This window comes from Coloeus monedula (assembly GCF_965178545.1).
Source record: "Coloeus monedula genome assembly, chromosome: Z".
Classification (NCBI taxonomy): domain Eukaryota; kingdom Metazoa; phylum Chordata; class Aves; order Passeriformes; family Corvidae; genus Coloeus; species Coloeus monedula.
This window is the reverse complement of record NC_138822.1, coordinates 30,845,004-30,864,638: the sequence shown is the minus strand read 5'-3', so window position 1 is coordinate 30,864,638 and position 19,635 is coordinate 30,845,004. Positions and strand designations below refer to the sequence as shown.

The following is a 19,635-nucleotide window of genomic DNA, read 5'->3' as shown; positions in this document are numbered from 1 at the left end:
AATAGAGACACCTCTTGGAAGAGATTCATCTTTCAGTGTTGTTTTGTCTCATCAGACTGAAAAAGATGTGAATTGCCTTGAACCGTGGATAGTAAAAGAAATGGATTCCTGTCTGTCTGACATCTGGTTGCATAAAGATATTGATTCCTTTGCTCAGGTGTTCCGTCTAATTTTAACTGAAAATGTCAGTGGTAAGTTTTGTATGTTATTACATAACAAAAAAGCAACCACAAATTCATTTAAATTTCTATGGCTACTTTCATCTTCAGTTTCAAATGTTGTTACTTTTGCATTCTGATGCCTACTGAAAAAATGAATAGGGCTAGCAGAATTAATGAGTTGTTTAGTTCATTGTTGTTGTTTCGAAGTATTGGCAGAAGTGTGCTTCTAAAACAATGTGGAATTCCCATGAGCTGGCTGCAGAGATGAGTGAGGAAACAAATTCTCTTTGGGCTGGAATTTGAAAGCAATATTTGTAGAATATTTGGAAAAAAAAATAACATTTCTCTTGGGTTTGCTGATTTTTTTTTTTTACTTCTCAGTTGATTATAGGCACAGTGAGACCGGTGCGACTGCTCTGATGATTTCTTCAGGGAGAGGCTTTTTGAGTCAAGTAGAACAGCTGATCAGTATGGGAGCAAGTATCCACTGCAAATCATCCAATGGCTGGTAACAAACAAACAGAGAAACCAAAAGATAGATTTATTTGTCAACATAGGAGAGAGAAAGAAAATTGTGTAACATCTGAATTAATTTGCTAACTTACCAGACTGCTGTAAGAGCTATAGATTTTGACAGCCTAAACTGTTTCTAACTTCTGTTGAAGCACATTGTTTTCTGTAAATTCTACATGGAATTCTTAATTACGCGGTCTTGATTATGGGCTATAAGCTTGGTTTCAGTATGTCTTATTTAAGACACTGGTTAGTGGAAAGACTGTAATCTGCTGAATTCCACCAGAATGTTTGGTGATTCTTATTTTCATGGAGTTACCTGTGTAAGAAGATCTTTGTGTTAGGTTTCTAAATATGCTGTAGCATGTAAAAATATTTGTGAATCTGTCAAGACTCAAGCTTTGTGGTCATGAAGTGTGTCTTCATATAAACAGGAAGTACGGAAAGTAATTGTAGTATGGAAGGCTAAGAATTAGGATTCCAGGGCTCTGATATTTGGTACCAACACTTGAAAAACTTGGGAAGGAATGCAGTTTAAAGGTAAACCAGTGAACTGCACTGTGAGGAGGACAACTTCTGAAAGGCATGAAATAGCCCAGTCTTTTCCCACATTTTGATGAAAAACGCCTGGGGTGTGACTTTTTGGGACGACTTAAAGGGTACTGCAAACAGGCAGGTCTGATCTCTGCACACTGGTGTGGGCTTTTTAAAGGAATGGCACACTGTTCCTTGTTCCACGTTTCCTTGTGCGTGTTTGTGTTGTCCTCCTGTGTAAAACTGACACTCTTGTGTGGTAAGGAGCTGAGTTACCTGAAAATCGGGTCGCTGTTACACGTGTTCATGCACTTCAGAATGGGAAGTCGCAGATCCAGCAATAACAGCATTGCTAGCAATACAGAAGTGGACACAAAAGTGTGGTGTCAGCTGTCTCCTCGCATGATGTGCTATTCATAGTCGTCTTTTGAAGTGGAAAATCTGGTCAGAATACCTGTGCCACTCTTTCAGGACGGCTGTGGACTGGGCTAGGCGCTTCAGACAGACAGAGGTTGTTGATCTGTTGGAATCCTACAGGTGAGCTGTAACTGCTTTGCAGAAGGAGTTGTGGTGAAAGGAAGTTTGAGGTTTGTGTTCTTTTAATCGGAACAGGTTTTAGCTTTTTATGCTTTAAAATCTGGGCTAAATAGCAATACCTTTTTTTTGAGAATAGGAATATATCAAAAGCAAAGAACAAAAACGTTTGTAGTCAGTGTCATGTTGTTTAGGCTAGCACAACTTGCTGATTCTATACTATGAACCATTTTATCTTCACATGCTTATTTTGGAAACAAATCTGTCATGTGTTTTTATCTGTGTATTGTTGATACACAATAGACATAGTAAAGAAACTTTATCGAAGTAACGTGTACACTAGGCCATTCAAGAATGCTTCTTTGATTGACTTACAGCTATCAGAGTTGAGGTAGTGTTTTGTAAAGGTTACATTATTCTGATTTCTCTTCGTGTAGTTTCTGCTAGTGGGAAATTTTTGGAAACTACGTATCTTTTAAATATTTTTCCTTGAACTGATAAACGAGAAATGTCTTCAAACTTTCATTCACTTACGGTTGTGTCTCAATGAAGTTTAAGAAAACTAAAGTTAACACTGAAAATTGGAAGTTGCATGCTTTGTTGGGTTAACATTTAAGTCAGTGAACAGTACTAGTACTGTGATTCTCTTCTGCTACACTTAAAAATAAAAATTCAAGACCGGTGGTCATGTTGGTCTTGATCTAAGTTTGAGTTGATGGCTGAATGCAAACCTGAAGGGAACAGCCTTCTGCGTATTTTTTTATTACAGTGTTTCATTCGGATTTGGAAATCTGGATGAAAGTTCCCTGGTCCAAAAAAGTGGTAGTGACCTTAGTGCAGAGGACAGACAGAGAGCTACTGACAGCTTATCATCACAGCTTTGATGATGAAAAAGTGGATGTGGATCTGGATCTGACCATGCACTTACTCCACAGCATCTGTCGTAGCTGCGATGCGGGTAGGTAAATACCCACACTCCCAGTGAATTGTTGTGGATTCAGCTTCTGATGAATCCTGCTCGCTCTTTGGAAATCCCCAAAAGTTAAAACCTTCCGAGTGCTGGTCTGCGTGGCGCTGACGTATGTTTGAATCTTCTGTTTAACTCTGCAAACCCACTTCCTTCTTTAGGAGCCATTTTAATATTTCTTCCTGGATATGATGAGATAGTGAGCCTGAGGGACCGCATTCTTTTTGATGACAAGAGGTTTGCTGATAACGCTCCCAGGTAAAACCTTTAGTTTCTGTGGCTTTCCATTGCTTCTTTAAAGGATCCTTGAAACGTGCTTTTTGTCTTGCATTAGATACCAAGTTTTCATGCTTCATTCGAGTGTGCAGACTTTGGATCAGAAAAAAGTGCTTGAAACTCCACCTTCTGGCATCCGCAAAATCCCAAGTATCAGAGGGCTTGGTCAGATGCAACAGTGATCTATTTTGCCTTTGCTTCTACAGTTACTATAGTTTTGGTTGTTTGGTTGGTTTTTTCATTGCAGATTCTTTCTACTAATATTGCAGAAACCAGCGTAACAGTCAGTGATGTTGTATTTGTCATTGACTCGGGCAAGGTGAAAGAGGTACGGCTGCCTTAAATTGTCTTTGGGAAGTGAACTTCCTAGTGCCATTCTAAAACACACGGTGCATGAATTTTGGAGAGCTTTTTTTTTTAACTTATCAGTAGGCTGAGAGCTAGTGCCTGTCAGGCAACAGACCTCACTGAGAAGTTTCAACATCCATTTGTTCTATGACAAACACTGTAAATAGCTAGCTGTCTAAAAGCCCTGTAAAAACTAACGTAGGTTGAGGTGTTGATGGATCTTTCTTTTTTTTTGTAATTTGGTATTTCGGTTTGATTTTTAAAACAAGTCCTCCGTTTAGAGCACCACCTTCTGAGACTTGGAGGACACTGGGAGTTCCTTTTGTCCTACTATTGTATCAAGTCCAAAAAGAACCCATTAAGCTTTTAAGCACTTTTTTGGGTGTGTTGCATGCCTATTCCTAAGTTACTTGTTCAAGAAAAGTGAGATAACATAACGAGGCAATTTAAGACCTAGTGTATGGCTTTGAAAATGGAGTTGGATTTCGTAGGAGATACACACACCAAATTTCTGAAGTTCTTATAATACAGTTTCTTTTGGTAATTTTACATCAAATCTAGGAAAATAAGGAGGTAATTTCCAAGTGAGATAAAGAGGAAAACTTTATTTGGTATAATAATGTATTTTTGCTTGCTTTGTGATATTTCAGGACGCAGACCTGACATATCTTTTACTGACTTGCAATTACCTGTTGACTAGAAAAAGTTTAATTTTGAAAACTGTGTAGCACAAAGATACTGCAAAGGAGGTACCATCATAAATTCACGGGAAACTGAGACGATATCTTTGTGCCAGAAGCTGCTGTATATATTACTATGTCATACTTTTTAGAGAACTTCTGTTGGTAATCTAAATAACTAGTAACTTCTATTTCATGTGCCCTATTCAGTCTTGGGCTTATGTTCCTTTCTTTGTTTTTATAGAAGTCTTTTGATGCACTGAGCTGTGTTACAGTGCTAAAAATGGGGTGTATTTCAAAAGCCAGTGCTATCCAGAGAAAAGGCAGGTAATAAATGCCTCATAATGGTTCTTATTTCGCAGATCTCCACCGTCCTGTGTGTTAAGAATAAAGCACACAGCATAATAACTGTTTCTAGCCTAGTCCAGTGTCGTGTTGGACAATGGCCAGCACTCATTCTCTGCAGATGAGTAGGGGTCAGCATGTATTTCCTTGGAATCATTTCCCAAGTTGTAGAAAAGTGATGCTCAGGCATTTCCCAAAGGTCTAGGTTGTTTTCCACCCCATTAATTTTTAGCGGGGGGGGGGGGTCCCACGTGCAGGAGAGGCAGCCTGAGACACGACACGAACACCGATACGATTTGAGCATCGTGCTCCCGTTTTATTGTTTACCTTCACCAAGTTAGACTTTTTCAAAGTTCACGCCCCTTTCCCATGAGAAAGCCTCTAAGCAGCGGGGCAGCTGACCAGTGTATGCCTTTTCCCAAGGCTGTTCAAGGCTGCCGGCTAGCAGGTGCCTTGCAAGCCTATCTTCAGCCTGAGGCCCCGTCAGGGGTACTTCTGCAACAGCCCTGGGATGCCCAAGCTCTCCTGGGGTATCTCCTGCCCCTGTTCCACAAGGAATTCCTCTACATTAATTTGTTCTCCTTCCTCTTTCTCCCACGTAGCACCAGCAGTCACAGTGTCCACCTGTTTTCACACCTTGTCTTTGGGCAGAGGACTGCCTATTTCACTTTCTCCAAACTATCCATGACTTAACAGGCCATGATCATATTCTTCCCAACACTGTGGGTGAGGGCTTGGAAGTTTTGTAGCAACAAATGCCCATCAATTGCCAGCAAATGCCCAAACAAATGTTTCATCAATTCTGTTGGCATTAAGCTTCAAGTATTTGTGTGTGAATGTGAGAATTTGCTGTCTCTGTCCCTTCAGTCACAAGCTATTTAATCTTTATTCTACCTTTTACTCCAAGAGTAACTTGAGTTTGGGGGATGCGCAGGGAAGAAACGAAGTTCGCAGCTTAGATTCCTTACAGCAAAGGATGATTGAGATTTGGACTGGTCTTAGGTTAGCAAAAAACCCACAGCCTTTACTTAGATGAGCCTTGTTTTTGTTTCTCCAGATTTCTCAGTGTTGGGTTAAAATTACAATAAAAAATTTCCATGCCATCAAAAATAATCCACGCTTGGAAAACTCACACTCTGTGTGTGACTTACACTTAGCAACACCTTCTTCACAGAACTGCTTCTGCTTTTCCGTTCTAAGTTTCTGTGTCTGTTTGCTGGCTTTTGGTTGGTTGGTTTTGTTTTTAGAAAAAAATCCTAATTTTCACAACTTCCCATACTTTATTTTCAAGGGCTGGGCGCTGTCAGCCTGGAGTCTGTTTTCGTCTCTTCAGCAGGCTCCGATTTCAGAATATGTTGGAATTTCAGTCTCCAGAACTTCTAAGAATGCCACTTCAGGTGCATGTTCAGTTTGAAATTGTAACTTCAAAAAATTTAATGTCATCAAACCATACTATTAATTGCAAAAAATCGTGTGTTGGGTTTGTTTCCAAGTCTTAGTAACCTTTTTTCTTCTGCCTTTGAACTTGCAGGAGATTTGTTTATACACAAAGCTTCTGGCTCCAATTAATTGTCCAGTTGTGGACTTCCTTATGAAAGCTCCTGATCCTCCGCCTGCTCTAACTGTCAGAAATGCTGTGCACATGCTTAAGGTCAGGAAAGGAATAGGTTTAGGTGGGAATTTCATTTGATTCCATATTTGTGGTGTAGCAGCCTATCTTACTGGCTTCTGTTTGTACTGAAGCTGTTTTTAATTACTTCAGGATGTTTTGAATTTTTGCTTATTACCTGTTTTCATTTTGTGTGTGGGGATGTGTTTTTCCATGTCGGGGAAGAGAGTGATTCAAAGTCGTCTCTGTTAATAGTTGGACTTGCTGTTTTAGTGTTTGGGAAGAAGTCTGGTTAATGCCCAGTATTCACATCCTTTCTGCTTTCACTGTAAACTGATTTAGTCCACTGTCCCTGTCCCCCTCTCCTTTGTTTGTTTGTTTATAAACAGACCATAGATGCCATGGACCCTTGGGAAGATCTCACTGAGCTTGGTTACCACCTCACTGAATTACCTGTAGAGCCACACCTGGGTAAAATGGTGTTGTATGCTGTTGTGCTGAAGTGCCTGGATCCTGTTCTGACCATTGCCTGTGCTCTTGCTGGCCAAGACCCTTTTGTGCTGCCCACGCTGGCCTCCCAAAAGCGTGCAGCCATGCTGTGCAGGAAGCGTTTTGCTGCAGGGACGTTCAGTGACCACATGGCCCTGCTCAGGGCTTTCCAGGTAGGATTTCAGTTCAGAGAGTACTCATCACAGGAGATCACCCATCAAGGCAAATAATGTACCAGTCTGCTTGGATGTAGAGTGGTGGACTGTGATTAAGGCCTTGGAGAAGACGTTATTTTTGCCTAGTGGCTTTCCTGTGTGTTGGACTCATCAATGTGTGAGGGAACACTTTCTGTGGTATGTTTTGTTGATGTTTCCAAACCTTACAAGATTGTGAGCGTTCCAGCCATGTGCCAACAGTGTGGCTCTTTACATCCTACTACACTGATAACTTCAAATCATGATCTTAATGTAATGATCTTTATTGAATTAATCATTTTAACTTGACGTAATGATCACTGGAGTGAACAGGTAAAGAGAATCTAATTCTTGAAATTAGAAAAAAAATCTAGTTTGATGCATTTACTTCCAGAGTGGGTTTTGCCTTCATTTTATTGACATAAATGTAATTTTTTTAAAATGCACTTTTTAGTTTTAGCTAGTCAAAGTGATAGGCAAATGTGAAAAACGTTTTCAGGCGTGGCAGAAGGCGCGCGCTGATGGCTGGGAGAGAGCCTTCTGTGAAAAGAACTTCCTATCCCAAGCCACGATGGAAATCATCGTAGGAATGAGAACACAGCTGCTCGGCCAGCTTAGAGCCTCGGGTAAACAGCTTGGAAGAAATTTTAACCTCGTTTTAAAGTCCAGCCTATAGAAATTGTAACAGAAATAATGTTCACTGGTGTCATTTTTCTTACTTAATTTGAATCAGACCTTCACGTACACGTTGATGCGGGGTATGGTGTAGATGAGGAACTGTGGCTGATCTAACCAGAGGCATCCTCATCTCAGCTCCACATGGCACCGCATTTCAGTGTCGAGATGAATTTCTTTGGGTCATTATGTTTTAGTAAATTATTCCCATAGGAAATGTCTTTGTATTGTAGAAAGTAATTGTATTCTGTGTTAGTGTGCAACCCCTTATCGGGAGGGATTTCAGTGTAATGGTTTCTTCTTGATGCTGTTAAGGTTGGCAGTGGTGAAAGATGCAACAAATTAGTAGTTTATTTCACCTTTGTTTTCAAATTCCTTTTGGGAACCAAACACAAGCTAACATGGCACCGTTTTGTCCTGTTCTTCTGACAGGTTTTGTGAGAGCCAGAGGAGGAGCTGCTATTAGAGATGTTAATACTAACTCTGAGAACTGGGCTGTAATTAAAGCTGCCTTAGTGGCTGGGATGTATCCCGATCTTGTGCACGTAGACAGAGAAAGCCTGGTGTTGACTGAACCAAAGGAGAAGAAAGTGCGATTTCATCCTACCTCTGTTCTTGGTCAATCTCAGTATAACAAGGTAAAATCACTTTGAATTTATAGCTCACAAAATAGAGCACTAGAATCTATCAGATGTTTTAGAAACGTCTTTTCCTAGTTGTCAGTACTTTAAAAGCAGCAAGGGCATTAAACACTGCAGCTTTAGAAAATACTTTTCCTACCAGTTGGTAGAATTGGAGTTGGTTCATTTTTCCATTGTTTCAATTAGTCCTTTCTCCAGATGGAACAAGGCAAAATGACAAAAAACCACCCCTAGTTGTAAAATTGTTGTAAAGATATAATCTCTTAAAAGCAAGAAGTTCTGCTCTGAAACTTTTCTTCTTTAACATCTCTTTTTAAAGCAAAGTATTTTGTTTCATGGTGGTAGGATAATTTGTGCATCTGGTTGAATTCTCTCATGCTTTTTTATTTGCATGTATATTTTTATTTTTATTTTTATATAGGTATATATTATATATGTATATAATTATATACGTATTTCTTCCTAAAGATACAGAATCACAGAAGGGTTTGGGTTGGAAGGGACCTTAAAGCTTATCTCGTTCCAGCCCCCTGCCATGGGCAGGGACACCTTCCACTAGTCCAGGTTGCTCAGAGCCCCACGCAGCCTGGCCTTGAACACTGCCAGGTTGAGGCATCCACAATGTCTCTGGATAAAATGAGAAAGATGTTAAAATGTATGTTAACTACAGGTAGAGGGTATAATAGCCCAGTCTTACCTGCTCTTGCACAGGTTCCCCCAGCAGATGGACAAGCTGCAGCCATCCAGGCCCTCCCTACAGACTGGCTTATCTATGACGAAATGACGAGAGCTCGCAAGACAGCAAACGTCAGGTGCTGCTCTGTTGTGACACCTGTCACCGTGTCCCTCTTCTGTGGACCAGCCAGACTGCCAAGTAATGCCTTGCAGGCATCTTCAGCCTTCCGAGGTACACTGGAGTGTGGATTTGGAATGTTTCCATTGGCATGCACCAGTGTGTGATGTGCAAAGCTTCTTTTTCAGTCATTTTTAATGCATATGGTGGTGACTTCTGAAATAACAGTGTAATGATTCTTGTAGCTATTCAGGAATAGTTTGTAGGTTCTGTAACAAATGTCTCAGTTTTGGGATTCCTTACAGATCCATATCCATAATTGACACAGTTCTGGGGTCTCAGAAACTACAGTGCAGTTTGTAAGGAGAGAATGCAGCCACAATGTCTAATGATAATACTAGTACTGAGAAGTGTAGCATGTGTGTTCTTTTTCTCCAGACTGCTTTATTTGATACTTCAGACCAGATTATTCAAACTGAATAATTTAGAAACAATCAATGTGGCAAACAAGACATACTGCTTCTAGCTGACACATGCATTTTCAAGATATTTTCCACTGATGATTTCTAATGTCAATTAGCTGTGCTGTTAACTAGAAGTAATGGAGAATATATAGAAATTTCCTTTTTTTTCTTATTTAAATGGAGTGCTGTAGGAATGGAGGCAAAAATAACTGCTGCTATTTCTCATAGGTTGAATCAAACTGAAAGTCCAACTTATTTGTGAAGCTTTTCTGTCTTGCTTTTAAACTGTTGACCTTAGAATAGTGTTCATGCTGATTGAATTGCGCTCTAGGAAATAAGGATTCCTAATTAATAGCCATACGTATCTATAATTTTCTTTTTCTTACTAGGTCTTTATCTAGTAATCTAGTAAAAAAATCTGCTCTTTTACTAGGAAATAGAGCCACGTGTGGTTTTACAAACAGCTTCAGGCAACAGCTGGATTGTGGCTTGTGAATACTGGTGAAGGTACATGAGTTGAGTCAGACCACGTCAGTACAGGTTTTTACACAGTAGGATCTTCAGCAGGTCTGGCTACTTGATTGCTCCTATCTGGAGCAAAGACTCTGCAGTGTATTTGCAGAAAAGAAGAAGTAGTTTTACAACAGTTTACATTGTAAAGTCAGTTTTAGAAGGAAAAGGATTTATTGCTGGTAATGCGGTAGTGTTCAGGTTTTTGTATATAAGTAGAAATAATACAGAAATGCTAATGCACCTTTTCTCTTTAATTCAGGGGGAGGGGTATCTAACGATAGCAGTGACAGTGAGATGGAGGACAAAACAACTGCTGATCTGGCACTACTGAAGCTGGATGAATGGCTTCATCTCAAACTGGACCCTGAAGTACGTAAGAAATCACTCCTGTGTTTGCTTCATGTAGAAGGATTATAAAAAGATGTAAAAAGGTTTTTGTAACGTTTGAGTAGCCAGGAATTTTCTCTAAGAATGTCATGGTCCGTTGGGGTCTGTCAAACTAAGTACTCTGTGATTTAACCCATATTTCGTGAGCTCATCAAGAGTTAAAGGGCTTCAATCCCCTTTGGCCCAGAGCTGTCACATGAATTCACGTATTCAACGTGCAAGTCGCAAGGTTTTGTAACCTACCACCCATACCTTTCAAACCTTGTACCTATGAGCAAAAAGACAAAAAATAATTGGTCACCTAATCCAACAGTGAGAGTGCTCTTCCCTCTTCCTCCATCATGGGGTGTGGGTGTCTTGTCTCTCACATGAGGGAGCAGGAAAGCCTCAGCAGTCCAGATGCTGTTGGATCTGCTTCAGAAACTTTCTGGGCAATATGATGTTTTATGTGTCTGAGCTTGGCAGTTTTGTCTGTTTCCACAAGTGAGCACATTCTGAAGAGGCTGCCAGACAAAAGATAAGGGCTGCAGGGGACAGCAGGCTGCAGGTGACAGTGGCTGCATAATGGCCCTTTTGCTCCTTCTGGCCTCCTGTCCTGCCTGTGTGGTGCTCCATCAGGCCACAGCATGAGCTGGGATAGCCAAAATCTGAGCAGGAGCTGAGAGAACAGCCACATTGGCATATTGTGTTTTTCTTTCTCTGGGAGCATAACCACAATCGGATCGAAAAAGGAGCACTTGAAGCTGGAGCTGCTGAAAGAAAGTTGCTATCAGATTTCGGAAGGAGAAATAAAAACCTCTTTGAAACAGAAGGCTTTAGGTCATTGAAGAGCTGTGGCTGTGGTAGGAGGTAGTTTATGGATCATGAAACCCTGGAACTTACCAGCTCTAATAATAATGCTGTCTGTCCTAGACATGTCCAGAAGAGTGATTTTTAAAAATTCTTTTTTCAATGGAAGCATTTCTGATAACATGGGAATTAGACTCTAGTCTTCTGAATTTAGTCATTGCGTTTGAGCAGAAGTCTGTGTAAGAAAAATGCCGCTTAGAGCTCTTTTCCCTCAGGTATGACTGAAGAGTGCATGAGTACAGATTGATTTGATAGGAAGGGCATAAAGCATGAAAAAAGTGGGTTTTCTGGAAAGATAAAAAGGAAAAAAATTCTGTGGATTTACAATGCAATGTTAAGTTTAGTACAGAGCTAAAGGAAATGTTCCAAAAATTACCTTGCGTCCAAGGAGAAAAATGTAAATTAACATCTTACTTTAAGTAAGAGTTATTCCCCCTCCCCAAGACCTTGGTCTTGCCTTTCAGTTTGGACCTTGTTCTCACTGGAATGTGAGGTGCTGCCTGATAGGAAGGAGTAGGGTACTCTCACCTGCCTGATGTAATTTTCATCAGTCTGTAACAGAATTGGAATTCATTACGGGCTGCTGGGATGCTGTTGCAACTCAGGCAGAAGTGGCACAGTTTGTTCCTGCGTCGTATGCGAGCTCCTTCTAAACCGTGGTCTCAAGTTGATGAAACAACTGTAAGAGCAATTACAGCTGTTCTGAGTGCTGAAGAGCAGTCTGCAGGTCTGCAGCAGCCTTCAGGAATTGGCCAGAGACCGAGACCTGTGACTTGTGAAGAGCTTCCTTTGGCATCTACATGGAAGTCAACCAACAGTAGAAAAAGCTCAACAGAAACTGAATTCTCTGACTCCTCTAGTGCTGAAAAGTAAGATGTTGAGGTCTTCTAGACACTGTAGGTTGCAATTTATGTATGCAAGCATCACTTAAATTTCTGCTAGTAATAAGGAGGTGGAAATAGTGGCAGTACAGTTGAAAGGTGTGATACTGTCCTATGCTGCATTGTAGTTTCACTGAGAAGTATTTCATACATGGGCCTGCTGTTTGAGAGAGCAGTCAGGAATATTGTCCATGATTTGTGATCTTGGAGAAGTAGCAGATGAGGTTTAGCAGTAACATTAAAAAACAATGCATGACCGGTATGGGTTTTTAGTTAGTGTTTAATATGTGTTGTAGTTGCTGTAATACATGTGGTCATGCAGTAGGCTGACAGGTATGTACGTAAATTGTTCAGTGAGTGCTTGTGAAACTCAAGGCATGTCCTTTTTAGAGTTTCGGTGAAATCTACATCTCCTGCACTCCACCAGCCAAAGAAGTACAAAGAAAAAGACATTTTGCTCTCCAAACGATCCTCAGATGACAGATCAGCTCAGTCCTCAGTGAAGCCTGCAGACAGCAGTAGCTGTCCCAGCCCCTGTGCTAGTCCTTCTTCTCCAGTATCTGCAAAGGTAGAGTTCTCCAAAGTACCACCCTGCTCTTCGAAAGTAAAGGGATGTCTTGCTGATACCATTCTGCAACAATTAGGTATTTTACTGCTAAATTAGGAACCTGACTTAACTTTTCATTTGTAACAGCTGCATAATGCTTCCTTCTGGAACTTAAAATCTAGACTAAATATCCTTGTTACGCTAGTTTAATACAGCAAAGATGGTATTTGTGGACTGCTGAGGTAAAGCTATCCAAAGTAAAAAAATGAGATTGTTTTTTTTTTAATAAATGGTGAAGGTGTATTAATTTTTTTCAACTAAATTAGTACATTGTACACACACTTCTGAAGGTTTTGGATTCTGCCTTTCTGTTTCTGTAACAGCATCCATTGATACAGATTCTCTTTAAATATTGTGTTATCTGTGTTACCTGCCTTATTATGACTGCTTGGGGGGTTTTGTGAGGGTTATTTTAACAAAGCACACATTTAACGAGCTTATTGTCATAATTGTCCCCGTATACTTGAATGGTAAACTGCAGTGATACTAAACAGATCACTGAAAGGAAACCTCATGGACTCGCTGGAGGATTTAGTAATTCCTCTTGAGTTTTTCAGCTTTTAGGTTGAGCCAGTGTAAAAGGAAGAAAACATGTTTCCCGAAGGTAGAAATGGGAGTGGTGTGCTGTAGGCTGCAGTCTAGGATGATTCATTTTGGTGCCATCTCAAGGCATGTCAGGCTTAAACAAATCGTAATTAATCACTAAGCTTTTTACTCCTATTCTGCTCTACTTGTTTTCGGCCCCTCGTGGAGGAATTGTTGAGAAGTGCTATCAAAATGTAAAATAGATGTCGGATACATTTTAAAGCCGTTTCAGACAGGACCAGCTGATTTTACGTTTCTTCTAGAAGCTGGAGGAGGAAGGGAGGAGCACAGTCAAGGATTTCCATGTTCGTGTGTGTAAAGCTTCAGAAATAAAGCCTGGTTTATTTTGTTGTCTTTATTAATTTAATTTATTTTTTCCAGGGTTGCAGATCTCCTTCACCAAGACAAAATAGGCCAGTTCGGTACTTTATAATGAAAAGTAGCAACTTGCAAAACATTGATATTTCTCAACAGAAGGGAATATGGTCCACTACGCCAAGTAATGAAGGGAAACTGAATGGAGCCTTTTGGGAGAGCAGCCTGGTTTACTTAATATTTTCTGCTCAAGGGTCTGGATGCTTTCAGGTGAGTCCTAATCTAAAACTAAGTATTAGCAGCGGTTGGTGGTTTAGGAGGCTGCAGCAGATGACTGTGTGTAGTGTGGACAGCTTTGCTTATGACTCCTGGCCTTCTGAGAAGCAGAGCAGTGTGCAAATGTCTGTGCTTGCTGAAGAAAGAGCATTTAATTCTTCTCTGAAACATGCTCTTCTAGTTAGCTCAGTTTGTCCCTCGAAGGCGGAGACAGAATTGCCTCCAAACATCATGAGTCAGAATAATGTTTATACCCTACATTAATCCTCTAAAACAACAAAAAGCGCCCCAAAAATCCTGACAAAGTCAGGGATTGCTACTCTTTGCATGCCAAAGTGTGTATTGTAAGTGAGCAAGGAGTTACAGGCAAGTCATAGCTTTCTAAAGCCAGGAAACTCATACATTTCTTTATTAAAATCTTAATAAAAACTGGTTTTATTCACTTCCAGTTAGGAAGCTGGCCGTGATTCTTCCAGAGCTGTGTCTTGACTTCATGTTCAGTGAGATATATGTCAACAGTTTGTTGGTCAAATCTCTGGTCAGTTTGAAGTTAAAAACTTGACCTGGTAGTGCAAAGTTGCGCATTAGCTTTGAGCCAGCTAAATTCAGTTGTTCCAGGTAAAGAAAGGCCCACTTACTTCTTCATATATAAGCTCTTTGTAAAAATCAGCTGAACTGAAAATCTAAGGAACCAACCAAAACACAGCTGTCTTGGCAATACCACTGAAGGACTGCAGTGGCATACTGTGTACGATGATTTGGCAAACGCAGGTGTAATACTGGCAAGTAATTTTCAGCAAGCCAGTTGATACCGAAAATGGGCGGTTGCATTGGTGCTCTCAGGCAGGGAAGCGGGGGAGGGAAGACACGCCGACGTCAGGAGTGCAGGTGATTGACCTTGCCCTGCCCTTCCAGTTGTGACAGGGCACTGCACCCTCATGGGAATGTGGGATTAACTTCCCTATTAATCTTCTGTTGTCCCAACTGTCTCTTTCTAGTCCACATTTATTTTTTTTCCACTGTTCCTTTCATTAACTCTCATGTAAGTCTGCCTTGAGCTATGTAGGACTGCATGTCTTACATCAGCAGTGAGTGCTGCTAATTTACACAGTGAACTGCATCTTTTGGACTGCTACATCCTAACTGGCATCAATTCACCTGAATAGTTGATACGTTGTCTGTGGGGTTGGGTTCACTTCTGGTTTGGTTGGGGCGTGGGCAAATCAGGGTGTCCTGAAGTAAGTTAAATGCTATCTCGGGTTTGGGGTTCCTTTCATTTTCTTTCTGAATACTCGTCATGGTGGAATTTTGTCCAGCTTCACTAAAGAAGGAAATAAAAGCAACTTTGACTTCTTTCTTGGAAGAACAGCTACACTCTCCTGATTCTATGTGAAAGTTAATGTAGAGGGAACACGAGAAGGAACAAATGGATTTCTGCAAAAATAACCTACAGCTGACGAGGAATGTGAATGTCTAACGGACTATTCTGTACTGGAATATTCATCTTGATTTCCTTCTGCTTCAGGTGGTTTTGCAACAGCTTTTTAATCTGTTACGAAGCTCAAAAAACCTTCAGTGATAATTTTGTCATTGAGAGACATTCCTTACGGTCAAACCCTACAAGGCATATTTGAAGTGGAAAAAGAAGTGCTACCTCTAACTTTCTAGATGTAAAACATTTTGGAAGCTCCAGCTTCATGGTGGAGAGTGTGTTAATCACTTTGAAACTATTTTGAAAGTTTCACAGGAAGTTGAGTTATTTATCTCGTTCTGCCACAGACAGATGTGGTCCCATTATGTCTGTTCTTTCCATTTTTGTCCCAGGGGTTTGCTAGAATGGGTTCAGCAATTGGGCGTGAGAAAAGTCAAGACTGGGGATCTGCTGGTTTCGGAGGTGTGTTTAAGGTGGACTGGATCCGAAAAGAAAGCATTCCTTTTCAGTTTGCACACCATTTGCTCAACCCGTGGAACGACAGTAAGAAAGTACAGATAAGTAGAGATGGCCAGGTAATGTTACTCTCTTCTAAAGTTTTCTTTACTTGGTAGAACTGTGTATTTTTTATTGGCTTGTTCAGTTTATCGCCACTTGTTCGTGTGTCTGCTAATCTGAATCCCAGTTCATTGGTGCATTGTACCTTCAGCGAATGCAGAATTACCGCTGAAGTAATGGAGACATTTTGATAAGATCAAAACAGTTTCTTGCTTATGTGTTTAAAAAATTATTTAAAGGTGGATGCTTCCAAAAAGAAGTTGTTGGGGTTTTTTTGTAATTTAGTTCTGGAGGTTTGTGCCGTGTTTGGTTGAGATGTATTCTCTTAGACAGTCTGTTACACCCAAATAACTGTTCATAATTAAAAGGTTTTTTCTGTAAAGCCTGAAGAGAATCCCGAGTTTTGAGGTAGAGTAAAGCTTAGGACCGTTCTCAAATCTGTTAAAGCTCTAACTGCAACTACAAAAAGCCAGAGAATTGGCACAGAATTTCTCTGTGGCAGTTTCTGCCCTCTCTCCATCCCCTCCCAAAACATCTTGATGACTCAAGAGCTGAAGTTTTTGTTTCACCTTCTCTTCTCCAAAACTCTCTCCAGTTGTAAGAAACTGGAGGAAAGAAGTACAAGGAAAGGACAGCCACTGTATTTCCTGTGACCTCTCTTTCCACATTCTCCACCACGCTTGATGGAATTCAACTTAAAAGATGTGGAAAATAATGATCTTGAGTTAGTAAGTGAGTGACCTGTGGGAGGTACAAAGTATCTGGTGCGTCTGTTCTTGTGTATGGAGGTAGTGTGTTCACTGGAATGATCTTTGTGAGAACTGACATCTCACTGGGAATGGAAACACCCCAAACACCCTCTAGGCTAGGGTGGCTTATGAAAGTTTTTATCTCCTGCTGAGCCCTAGTAAGAAAACCTTGCTCTGCTGGGAGTTCTAATGTTTGTCCCAATAGCAAAAGGGATGAGCTCTTGTAGAAGGTTTGAAAGCAATCACCGGCAACCTCACCTAATTCAGTAATAAATCGTTTCTGTATGCTCAATAGTAGCAGTGCAGATAACTTCCCGGATTTCCTGATCCTTTCTAGGAGCTGGAACCACAAGTTGGAGAGCAGTTGCTGCAGCTTTGGGACCATATTCCTTTGGCAGGAAAAAACCTGCCTGAGCGTGCCAAGTAGTATGGCAGAGGTAGTTACTCCTGCATTGCTTCCTGGTTTTGTGGTAGAGGAAAAGCTGTCCACACACAGTGTATCATCACTGTCCAGTCTTTGTAGCTTGTGGAAGGACAGGTACACTTGGTACTAAATAGTCTATTCATTTTGATTTTTTTCCAGCTGGTTTAGGTTGTTGAAACATCAGCCACGAGAACCAGCAGCATGTCTACAGTAAAGATGAGGAAGAAGGCGGCGCAACAACCTCCTGACGTTCTTAGTCATGCTGTGCAGCTAGAAGTGGAAAAATAAGAGGGAATTGTGTTGTTTTCAGTGTTTCCTTGCCAGCCTGGTTTTTGGCTGAGTTGGTTTTTTTACAGTAGTGTGCAGCTGATACTTAAAAATACAGTGAAGTTCAAAACAAAGTTTGAAACAACGGACCCCTTGTAAGTTGTCTGTGGGTTTAAAATAGCATAGCAGACAGTTGAGATATGCAGTTTACAGTTAAAGCTTTCTCAGCCCAGTACAAGGTATGAGAATGTAAATGTTAATTAATCGGTCTTGCAGTTGAGTTAAAAAAATAATAACTCCAAATATGTTGAAAGGCTCCATAAGTGTTGGTTGAACTTCTGCATCCACAGTGCAAGAGAGAAGAATGTAGTCATACAAACACCTAAGCAGCTGGAGATGTGAATTTTGAAGTTATTTAAATGTAATTTTTTTATAGTTTAAATTTATTTTATTTATTAATTATTTAATTGTTATTGGATTTGATTATTTTAATTAAATTTCATTTAAATAAAGAAGAAGGAGCATGAGACTTGTGAGATTGGGTGCGTCCACTGATGTTTCGATTATTTTTCACCTTTAAGATGGGACTCACACCTTGACAAGCTGAAACAGTCTTTCAGAGGCCTGTGGCCAAGTGGCACTTCAATAGTTCACTAACTTAGGCACTGGTAGAAGAGTTGTATTTCTTTAAAAGAATATAAAAAATAATTACCAGTACCATTTCCTTGATCATTTAACATAGTCTTCATGCTTGCTTTCAAGTTGTTTCTTCTTCTTCCATACCACTACTGTCTTGGTTTATTTGGCTTTTTCTTAGTCCTTAACGTACTGTACTGTAAGGCTGGTATAAATTCAGTGTGATCACTGTCAGCACTGTTTGTGGTCATTCTTTGGCTAAACCAAAACTTTTTTCTGCTGCTGAGCATCTACCTATTTTCTCATGTCTGTTCAGGATATTACCCTGTGCATCCATTTTGCCTTCTGTGTAGCGACCTCCATACATGAACCATCAGTTTTACCTTTGCCAGGACTAACTGGGTGCATGTAAGGCTCTACTGCCTAATACACTGTGTCTCAAGACAGTGCATGAGGCTCTTGCTGCCTTTTACAGTACTTCCAGGCCTGTGCCCACGCAGGAATGCGGGGCAGTAGTGCCTTGTACAGATCTACAGGGCCCTGTGCACTCCAGGGACGGAGCTGGCCCAGAGAGGGAGCACAGGTGGGGTGTAATGTTTGGTTAACCAGCCCAGGTAGGACTTCTGCAGCTTGATGATAAAAAGGACAGTCCAGCCATGGAATTTGCATTCCACAAGGCCACTGGCCAGTCTAGAACACTTGAGTGGAGAAGAGATTGTACCCTCCTTGCCTGCCTGACAGAGACGTGGTCATGGTAAGTCTTTGTATGGCCAGATGTTAGATCTAGCTCAGTCATGGTGAAGTACATGATACTATTATTATTATTACCCAAGTAACTGTGCTACTGATCTGTATTTTCTCGTGCACTGTATTTAGAGGTGGACTGTTTATCCCTTAAGCTGTTGGTCTGGTGTCTGTAACCATCTCCTTTTAGCAGGGCTGCCTAAAGCCCTTTCACTCCAGTAGCACAAGTGGACTGCCACTTTCTGTGATGATACCAACAGCATCATCAGCCTGCAGAAGAACTCCAGCACTGCAGCATAGTTTTTAGACACCTCACCTGCCTGATCATGACTGAGTGTGATCATCGTACCTGAAGTGAAAACTAAAGCAGGAAGAAGGGCAAGGACCTGAACCTATCTGAAAAGTAATAGGGCAGCAACAGCCAGCAGTTCAACACAATCCTTGCATTGGTGATGACAAACGGGGGAAATGGCCTGTGACCATCCCCTCAGCAACAGTAAAAATCCCAGATTGGAGGTTGTTCTGTGTTAAAGAGTAAATTAAGTTCTTGCAAGCTAGACCCTTGTCCAAACTAGAGTGTGGAGGAAGGGAACATAAATAGGGTTCTGAAGGATAGTCAAGAGTTTTGCCAAGTTTGTTCATACATGAACAAAACTTGGCTGAGAAGTGCTGGTTCAGGACAACTCCAGTCATGTTCCTCAACACAGAAGGTACGAACTTTGCCAGTGTCTCATGGGAAAATGCTGAGCTGTGCTGCCTCCTCAGGAACATATTCCTGCAAACAGGTAAAGGTGGCAAGCTGTTTAGCCATAGACTATTTTTTTTGTTGCTAAATACTGTGTAGCGTGAAATCGCTAATCTGTCGCAACTATTTGCTTCAGTATTTGCTTTCTTGCATTTTCTTTTTCCCACTATTGAACTGGTGTAATTTCTGCTCCGTCATCACAGCATCTACAAAGACATGGTGGGCTTAATTGTAGTGAGGGATTTTTTGAAGCTTCCATTTTAAATGCTTGGCACTGGCTGTTGTAGAAATGAAATCACAGCTCCTACCTGGCAGGCCCACCACAGGCTTGTGGTTGGATTAGTCCATAGTTATTCCCAGGCACTTTGTCTTTAGAGCGAGTTAAGAGTGGTTTTTGCAGCTACTAATTCTAACTTTTGTTTCTGTGAAATGATGCTGTAGTGA

At 40.8% G+C, this 19,635-nt stretch overlaps 1 pseudogene across 1 annotated transcript in view; it reads left to right on the top strand.

The window, feature by feature from the left end:
• LOC309585210 (3'-5' RNA helicase YTHDC2-like) overlaps positions 1-16,802 on the top strand; it is a 38,135-nt pseudogene extending 21,333 nt beyond the window's left edge. The window contains exons 10-29 of the transcript in view: positions 56-191; positions 543-669; positions 1,680-1,745; positions 2,512-2,700; positions 2,871-2,967; positions 3,044-3,131; positions 3,233-3,313; positions 4,258-4,340; positions 5,650-5,755; positions 5,890-6,009; positions 6,357-6,629; positions 7,150-7,276; positions 7,758-7,963; positions 8,678-8,873; positions 9,996-10,105; positions 11,552-11,841; positions 12,244-12,421; positions 13,427-13,630; positions 15,461-15,643; positions 16,713-16,802. The product of the transcript in view is annotated as a 3'-5' RNA helicase YTHDC2-like (transcript). The remainder of the gene's footprint in view (positions 1-55; positions 192-542; positions 670-1,679; positions 1,746-2,511; positions 2,701-2,870; positions 2,968-3,043; positions 3,132-3,232; positions 3,314-4,257; positions 4,341-5,649; positions 5,756-5,889; positions 6,010-6,356; positions 6,630-7,149; positions 7,277-7,757; positions 7,964-8,677; positions 8,874-9,995; positions 10,106-11,551; positions 11,842-12,243; positions 12,422-13,426; positions 13,631-15,460; positions 15,644-16,712) is intronic.
• Positions 16,803-19,635: the final 2,833 nt, after the last annotated feature.